General features: G+C 40.1%; 2 non-coding genes across 2 annotated transcripts; both read left to right on the top strand.

Annotated features, from left to right (window-relative positions):
• Positions 1-510: 510 nt before the first annotated feature.
• On the top strand, positions 511-617 carry LOC112731392 (small nucleolar RNA R71). The gene has a single exon (XR_003167171.1). It is a non-coding gene; the product is annotated as a small nucleolar RNA R71 (small nucleolar RNA).
• A 6,026-nt stretch (positions 618-6,643) lies between these two features.
• Positions 6,644-6,747, top strand: LOC112731851 (small nucleolar RNA R71). Its single transcript, XR_003167606.1, has one exon. It is a non-coding gene; the product is annotated as a small nucleolar RNA R71 (small nucleolar RNA).
• Positions 6,748-8,164: the final 1,417 nt, after the last annotated feature.

Genomic DNA, 8,164 nt, shown 5'->3' with positions numbered 1-8,164 from the left:
ATGTTGGTGAGCTGCATGGTTGTTGGGGTTGTGACGTCTCTGATCTTGGCTTTGATCTTGTTGATTTCCCCATCCAAAGTTTGGGTCTTCCAACCAGGGTTGTAGGTTTTGGAGTATGGATCATGGGTCTGCCTGGGTGAGTTTCCAATATAGTTGGCTTGTTCTTGCTCCTCCTCTGCCTCAGCATTCACTCCCTCTTGAGTTGCTGATGAGGTGGTGATTGCTGCTACTTGGTTCCTCTCCATCTTCTTGGTGAGGTCGGCTAGTTGCTTGGTAATAAGCTTGTTTTGGGCCAGCAGTACATCCACATTGTTTAGTTCCATCACTCCTCTAGTGTTGCCTCTTTCAGAAGCATAGAAATAGTCATTCTCTGCTACAGTTTCAATGACATCTATGGCTTTTTCAACGGTCTTCTTCTTGTTCAGAGATCCCCCGGATGAATGGTCTACTGCCTTCTTTGATTCATAAGAAAGGCCTTTATAGAAAATGTGTAGCTGCACCCATTCATTGAACATATCTAGTGGACACCTTCTTGTCAGGTCCTTAAACCTCTCCCATGCTTCATATAGAGTCTCACCATCCTGCTGCCTGAATATCTGCACCTCAGCTCTCAGCCTGTTAATCTGTTGAGGAGGATAGAATCTTGCCAAGAATTTGTTTACCACATCTTTCCAGGTTGCTAAACTCTCCTTTGGGAAGGATTCCAACCATTTAGATGTCTTGTCCTTGAGTGAGAAAGGGAACAGAAGTAGTCTATAGGTGTCAAGATGAACACCGTTAGACTTCACAGTATCACATATCCTCAGGAAGGTGGTTAGATGTTGATTGGGGTCTTCTTGGACACTCCCTCCGAATGAACAGTTGTTCTGAACAAGGGTGATGAGCTGTGGCTTTAGTTCAAAGTTGTTGGCATGTATGGTTGGCCTTTGGAGACTACTCCCACAGTTTCCTGGGTTTGGGTTGATGTAAGAGCCTAGAACTCTTCTCTCTTGCCCAGCATGATTTGCTAGACCTTCTCTGCCATGGTTGTGAGCCTCTTCTTCATGATGGTTCTCCATGTTCTCATCCATGTCTGGTTCAAAGTACTCCTCCTCTTCCTCAGCACCAACTACTCTCTTTCTTCTTGCTTTCCTCCTTAATCTAAGGAAGGTCCTCTCAGGTTCAGAATCAAAGGAAGTTGAAGCCCCACTTCTTTTCCCTGTCATACAACCAACAAGGCACAAGCAAGGAAATAGTTGCAGAAAGTACTCTTGTTAAAATTACTGTTAGCTTGAGTGATGCAATATATCAAACAGTTAGTGGGCTAGTGAACTGAATAGTAAATAACTAATAAAAAGGAGTAAGGAGGGAAGGGAGAAAAATAACTAAAACTGAAAGTAATTAACTCAAACAGAAATTTAAATCAAACAAAAGAAAAATACTCAATTAGTTATCCTCCAATTTAATCATTGTTGATACAAAATCAATCCCCGGCACCGGCGCCATAAACTTGATGGCATGGAAACTTGGCTCTCAACAATTTTCCTTCGGCAAGTATACCAAATTGTCGTCAAGTAAAAACTCACAATAGAGTGAGGTCGAATCCCACAGGGATTGATTGGTCAAGCAACTTTAATTAGAGGAATGTTCTAGTTGAGCGAAGCAGAATTTGGTTTGAGAGTTGCAGGAAATTAAATGGCGGGAAAGTAAATAGCAGAAAATGTAAATTGCTGGAAATAAAGAGCTGAATGTAAATGGCGGAAAGTAAATTGCAGAATCTTAAATGGGAATGGGGAAGATGCTCATAAAATTAAATTACAGAAATTAAAGAGAATGGGTAAGATCAGAAATGGGGATTCATTGGGCTTAGGAGATGTTGCATTTTCCGGATCAAGTTCATTTTCATCTCTTCCTCAATCAATGCATTCATTGATCTCCTTGGAAATCTTAAGTGATCGAATTCCAATTCCTTGGTAATTCAATCTCTCAAATCTTGATCAATAGCCAATTCCTTGGTCAATTGCTCATGAGAAGAGATGAAGTATGGTCACTGATTATACCACATGCATTCCCAAATCAAGTGCTGGTAGGATTATAGTCACCATACCCAACCAAACCCAGTTTGGTCCAACATGAGAAAGCATTTCTAGCATGATCTCTTCATTCCTCTTCTAAGGTTCAGAAGAGATCCAAGTATGAATAGCTTCTTTTCCAAGATAACTACCCAATTGGATGAAGATTGAAAGCTTTCTAGTAAAATCAAGAGAAAAGATAGAAGAAGAGTAATGAAAATTAGTATTGATCCATCAAATTACAACAGAGCTCCCTAACCCAATGAAAGGGTTTTAGTTGTTCATAGCTCTGGAAAATGAAAACAAAGATGGAGTTGGAAATGGAGAAAGCAACCCTGGAGGAGAAAACTTGGTCGAACACGTTTAAGCTCCAGTTTAAGGTTAAACTGGAGCTTAAACGTGGAAATGGCTCCCTGGTGCATTTCCCATTTCTGGCGTTTAACTTCCAGTTTAAGGTTAAACTGGAGGTTAAACGCCACTTTCACCCTTTCCTCAGCTTTTATGATTTTGGCCGTTTAAGTTCCAGTTTAAGCTTAAACTGGAACTTAAACTCCACATGTGATATTCAAGCTTCCTTTATTGATTTTTGTTGCTTCCTTGCCTAGCCTCTTCTTTCCTGAAATCATCCAAACAACTGCATCAAAGTCTTGCAAATTTTCATGAGAATCTTCCATTCATAGCATTCAAGTAATATAACTAAAAACTCATGAAATTTGCATAAAAATCATACTGTTTGGATGGTTCATTGCTTTGTTATTCTTTTAACCATTCTTGGTTACTTTAAGCTCAAGAAAGTGCATAAAACAACTAAAACTAACAGAAAAATGCTAGTGAAACTAGCCTAAGATGCCTTGGCATCACAACACCAAACTTAATACTTGCTTGTCCCTAAGCAAGTCCTGAGTTATTTGAGAAGAAAGTATGAAACAGAAAGCAATTACATTGGCTATATTAGCAAGCATTTGAAGTTCATCAGAAGGGTTTTATGCAGAAAGTTGCAGCATCACTTTTTCATTCTTATCAGGTAAGATTATCACTTTTTCATTGCATCCATCAAACACTGCTATGGCCTCTTGTTATTCTTATGTCCTTGGCACTTTTCTCTTCTTTGTTTTTCTTTTCTTTTTCTTAGAGCTCCTTTGCTCCTTGTTTGCTTAGTGTCATGTGTTGCACAAGCCTTTGGCATTTTCTTTTTCTTATCAGTGCACTACACATATCCACTCCAGGCATTTTAGTTCACATTTCTTCTTGAGACATTGGTATCCAGCACCTCTTTGTGTGACTAAATGTTTTGTATTTAGGTTGCTCTTGATAATGGACTTTTGGTTGATAATCCCGGGTTAGTTAACCCAAGTTACCAAGTGTTGAAACACTCCTCAGAACCTATTCATCCAAGCATATCCTTAATACATAAACACCACAGACATTTGTCTCCGAAGTTCAAACCATTGGTGCCTAGCTTATTTTCTCAATTTTTTGCTTTTTGGTTGCCCTTTTTTTCAGTGGCTTTTTCTTCTTCTTTTTCTTTCTTTTTCATGGCCAAAGACATTTATTCCTCAAGATCCATAGACAGTTTTCAAATTCTACACAAAAAATGATAATTCTACACTCTATTTCCAGTGATCTGACTAAACAATCAAGCATGCATACCACCACTTAATTCTACTTGATTTGTCACTAATTGAGCCAAGTTACTTTTGTTCAAACTTTTCTTTTATTTTTGGAAACAGAACAAGCATGGCAAGCATTTGTTTAAGAAGGTGAAGTTATATCCAAACATCTAGGCATTCACTTTATTCAAAGCAATAAACAGACAAACATACTAGAAACTTCACATTCCAGAAAGATTCAACAATTACAGTTTAAACCAGAACAAGCATGCTTTTGTTTGCCCTTTTTAAAGAATTGTCAAGGAACAACACCACCTTGTGAAATTCCTTGTTTTCTCTTTGTTGCCAGGGAACAATTTGATTTCTCCTTCTTCTCCTAGTTGTTGCTTCATGTTCTTTCTCAGATCCTTGTTTCCTTTCCTGCAAAGAGTGATGAAGTTGCTTGCTTCTCAAGCACTTGAGTGGTTAGCTCAACTATGTATGGGCAAGTGTCTGAGTCTTAAGTTGGTGTGTGAACACCAAACTTAGTCTCCTACTTACTTCTCTGTTCTTTGAATCCTTGAATTCTCCTTGGAATGATGTTGCTGCTAAGGATTTTAAGCATTTCTGTGATTGCTTAGAATGGTTGTTCCTTTCATATAATTCAAAGGTTGTTGTGTTCAGTTGATCTTTATGGTGGAACACCAAACTTAGAGTCACACATTCCCCTTTGAATTATTGATCCACGAATTCATTGTTTGGTGTGAAACACCAAACTTAATTCTTTGCAATGCACAGAAACTACTTCACCTTTTTATTGAAACAAATAAAAGAAACAGCAAGGGAGTATTACCTCAGGTTGGGTTGCCTCCCAACAAGCGCTTCTTTAACGTCACTAGCTTGACGGTTGCCCCTTGTTAGGGTGGATTGTAGTGCTTGATGTCTTCTCCTCTCACTATGAAAACGTCCCCATTTGATTCCTTCATGACTTCTAAATGTTCCATAGAAAGAACTTTCCTGATTGTGAACACTTGAGGGAGCTGGGAAGGAATGGTTTTGAGGCCAGGTGGGATTGGCAGATAATGACTTGATATCACTTTATCTCCCGGAGAGAAACCTTCAGTGGGAATTTTCTTGTTTCTCCACCCTCTTGGCAATTTCTTTACAATTCTTCCCTTTCTCTTGAGGATTTCTTCATTGACCCTTATGCCAGGAGGATCCTTCTGATCTGTTTCTATTGATTCTTGTGGCTTTAACTCTTGCAATTCTTGTTTGCCTTCCAAGGACTGTTTCAGAATTTCAGCTGCTGGATTGCTTTCCTCCAAACATAGATGGCTACTATCATCCTTAGGCTTTTCAGGTTCTGGTTCAGGCTCAGATGCAGGTTTGAAAGCATTGAAAATGAGCTGTTCATCATGTACTCTCAAAATTAGCTCTCCTTGTTCTACATCTATGAGCGCTCTAGCAGTGACTAGAAATGGCCTTCCCAGAATGATAGGGTGTAGGTGGCTTTCCTCCATGTCCAAAATGACAAAGTCTGTGGGGAAGAAATAATTTCCCACTTTCACCAGCACATTCTCAACTACCCCTTCAGCTTGCTTCTGAGTTTTGTCAGCCAGTTGTATGATTACATCAGTGGATCTCACCTCATTCAGTTGTAGCCTCTTCATAAGAGTCAGAGGCATCACATTTATGCTAGCTCCTAGATCACAGAATCCTCTGTCAATTTTTGTTTCCCCTATGATGCAGGGGATATGAAAACCTCCTGGGTCTGTTTTCTTAGAGACTATGTCCTTCTTGATGAGGGCACTGCATTCTTTGTTCATTATTACAGTTTGTCCTCCCTTCAAAACTCTTTTCTTGCTCAGCAATTCCTTTAAATACTTGATATGTGTAGGCATCTGCTGGAGAATCTCAAGGAAGGGAATATTGATATGGAGAGACTTAAATGTCTCTAAAAACCTTGAATAGGTTTTCCCTTTTTCACCTCCTCCTAACCTCTGAGGAAATGGTGCTTTTGGTTGGTATGTTTCCAGCATGCCTTTTTGCAGTTCCTTGGCTTGCTCAGTTTCACTTTCCTGCTTAGCTTCTTCCACACCTTCCTTCAAGATTTCTGGCTCCTGTTCTGAGGGTCTAATTCCTTCTTCTTCTGAGACTTCCTTCAATATGGTGATGGCCTTGCATTCTTCCCATCTCACTCTCTTTTGTTCCCCTTTAGGATTCTTTTCTGTGTCACTAGGGAACACTGCAGTTGATTTGGGGGCCTGTTGAGATAGCTCTCCTACTTGAGACTCCATCCTCTTGAGTTTTTCACCATGGTTTCTTAAGGTAGATCTCACATCATCCCTGAAACTTTTCAACTCACTTATGTCCTGGCCCATGTTTGCCAGCATTCCTTCTATCCTGTTTAATTGATCTTGAAATTGTTGGTTCGGATTAGGTTGGGTAGGTTGATTATTTTGGCCATGATATGATGGTTGGGAGTAAGTGTTTTGTGTGGCTTGGTATGATCTTTGGTTGGAGTTTTGGTATGTGGACTTGTTATGTTGGTTTTGCTGGTTTCCCCACCCAAAGTTTGGGTGGTTTTTCCATCCTGGATTGTAAGTGTTGGAATGTGGATCATATGATTGCCTTTGTTGGTTTCCCACATAGTTGGCCTCTTCCCAATCACCTCCTTCAGTGCTTACTTCCTCTTGATCTTGTGTGTGTATTGCGGCCACTTGCTTTGTTTCTAGTTTCCTGGTGAGCTCTGCTAGTTGCTTGGCAAACACCTTGTTTTGGGCTAAAATTGTATCAACATGGTTCAGCTCCATGACTCCCTTAGTGTTGTGTCTCTCTGAAGCATAGTAGTACTCATTCTCAGCCACTGTCTCGATCACTTCAATGGCTTCTTCCACAGTCTTTTTCCTGTTCAATGAACCTCCTGATGAATGGTCTACAGCCTTCCTTGATTCATAAGAAAGTCCATCATAGAAAATATGCAATTGCACCCAGCCATGGAACATGTCTGGTGGGCATTTCCTTGTCAAATCCTTGAATCTCTCCCATGCCTCGTAGAGAGTTTCACCATCTTGTTGTCTAAACGTCTGAACCTCAGATCGAAGCCTATTGACCTTTTGTGGGGGGTAGAAACGTGCCAGAAACTTGCTTTCCACCTCATCCCAGGTTGTTAGGCTCCCCCTTGGGAATGATTCCAGCCACTTAGCTGCCTTGTCCCTAAGTGAAAATGGGAACAAGAGCAGTTTATAGGTATCTTCCTGGACTCCATTGGACTTCACAGTGTCGCAAATTCTCAGGAATTTTGTGAGATGTTGGTTTGGATCTTCATTAGCACTCCCACCAAATGAACAATGATTCTCCACAAGTGATATTAGCTGTGGTTTGAGTTCAAAATTGTTGGCCTGAATACGTGGTTTCTGAATGCTGCTACCACAATTCCCAGAGGTTGGGTTTATGTATGAACCAAGAACCCTCCTCTCGGGAATGGCATTATTTCCATCAGCTCTCTCATGGTTGTGAACTTCTCTATCCATGTTGAGATCTAGAGCTTCCTCAAAATTGTCCTCAGATTCTCCTTCAGATTCTTCTTCTCCCAGTACTCTCTTCCCTCTTGCTTCCCTTCTAAGTCTATGAAGGGTCCTCTCTGGTTCGGTATATGGAGGAGTTGATGTCTCTCCTCTCCTACCTGTCATACAAGAACACAGCACAGGCAACAAACAAGTGAAATACTCTTGGTTAATGGAAGAGTATGGTTAGAGTAGTTGAGGAATTAATTCAAATAGTTAGTGAGTCAGTGAGTTAGTTGCTTGAATTTAAAGGCATAAAGAAAGAAAGAATGTAACAGAGTGCAGAAATTAAAAATTCAACAATTAACTTGAACTGAATTAACAAAGCAAGAAAAATGCTCAATCTAGTTAACTTCCAATTTGAGAATTGTCAATCGAAAACCAATCCCCGGCAACGGCGCCATAAACTTGATGCGCATAAACTTGTTATGCTACGATTAGGAAATTGCACGATCGGCAAAATTCCTTCCGGCAAGTGCACCGGTTATCGTCAAGTAAAAACTCACAATAGAGTGAGGTCGAATCCCACAAGGATTGGTTGAGTGAGCAATTCGGATTAGAAGTATGTTCTAGTTGAGCGGAATCAAGATTTAGATGAGAATTGCGGAATGTAAAATTGCATGAATTAAAGAGCGAGAAGCTAAATTGCTGAAATTAAAAGGGATGGGGGTGATTGCATGAATTTAATTGCAGAATGTAAAGAGAAAGTGGTAATCGGAGATGGGGAATTCATTCGGTTTTAGGAGATATTGAGATCTCCGAATCAAAACATTTTTATCTCTTCCTCAACCAATGCGTTCATTGAATTTTTGCTTGGCAATCTTATATGATTGGATCCCAATCCCTTGGCTCACCAATTCTCTCTAACAACAAACAAATTTCCAATCCCTTGGCTTAAATGTTCATAAGAAGAGATGATGCTCGATCACTGATTATACCACACAGTTTCATGAACCAC

The sequence above is a fragment of the Arachis hypogaea genome, chromosome 12 (genome assembly GCF_003086295.3).
Source record: "Arachis hypogaea cultivar Tifrunner chromosome 12, arahy.Tifrunner.gnm2.J5K5, whole genome shotgun sequence".
Classification (NCBI taxonomy): Eukaryota; Viridiplantae; Streptophyta; class Magnoliopsida; order Fabales; family Fabaceae; genus Arachis; species Arachis hypogaea.
Note: the sequence above shows the minus strand (reverse complement) of the source record. Positions and strands in the feature narration are given on the sequence as shown.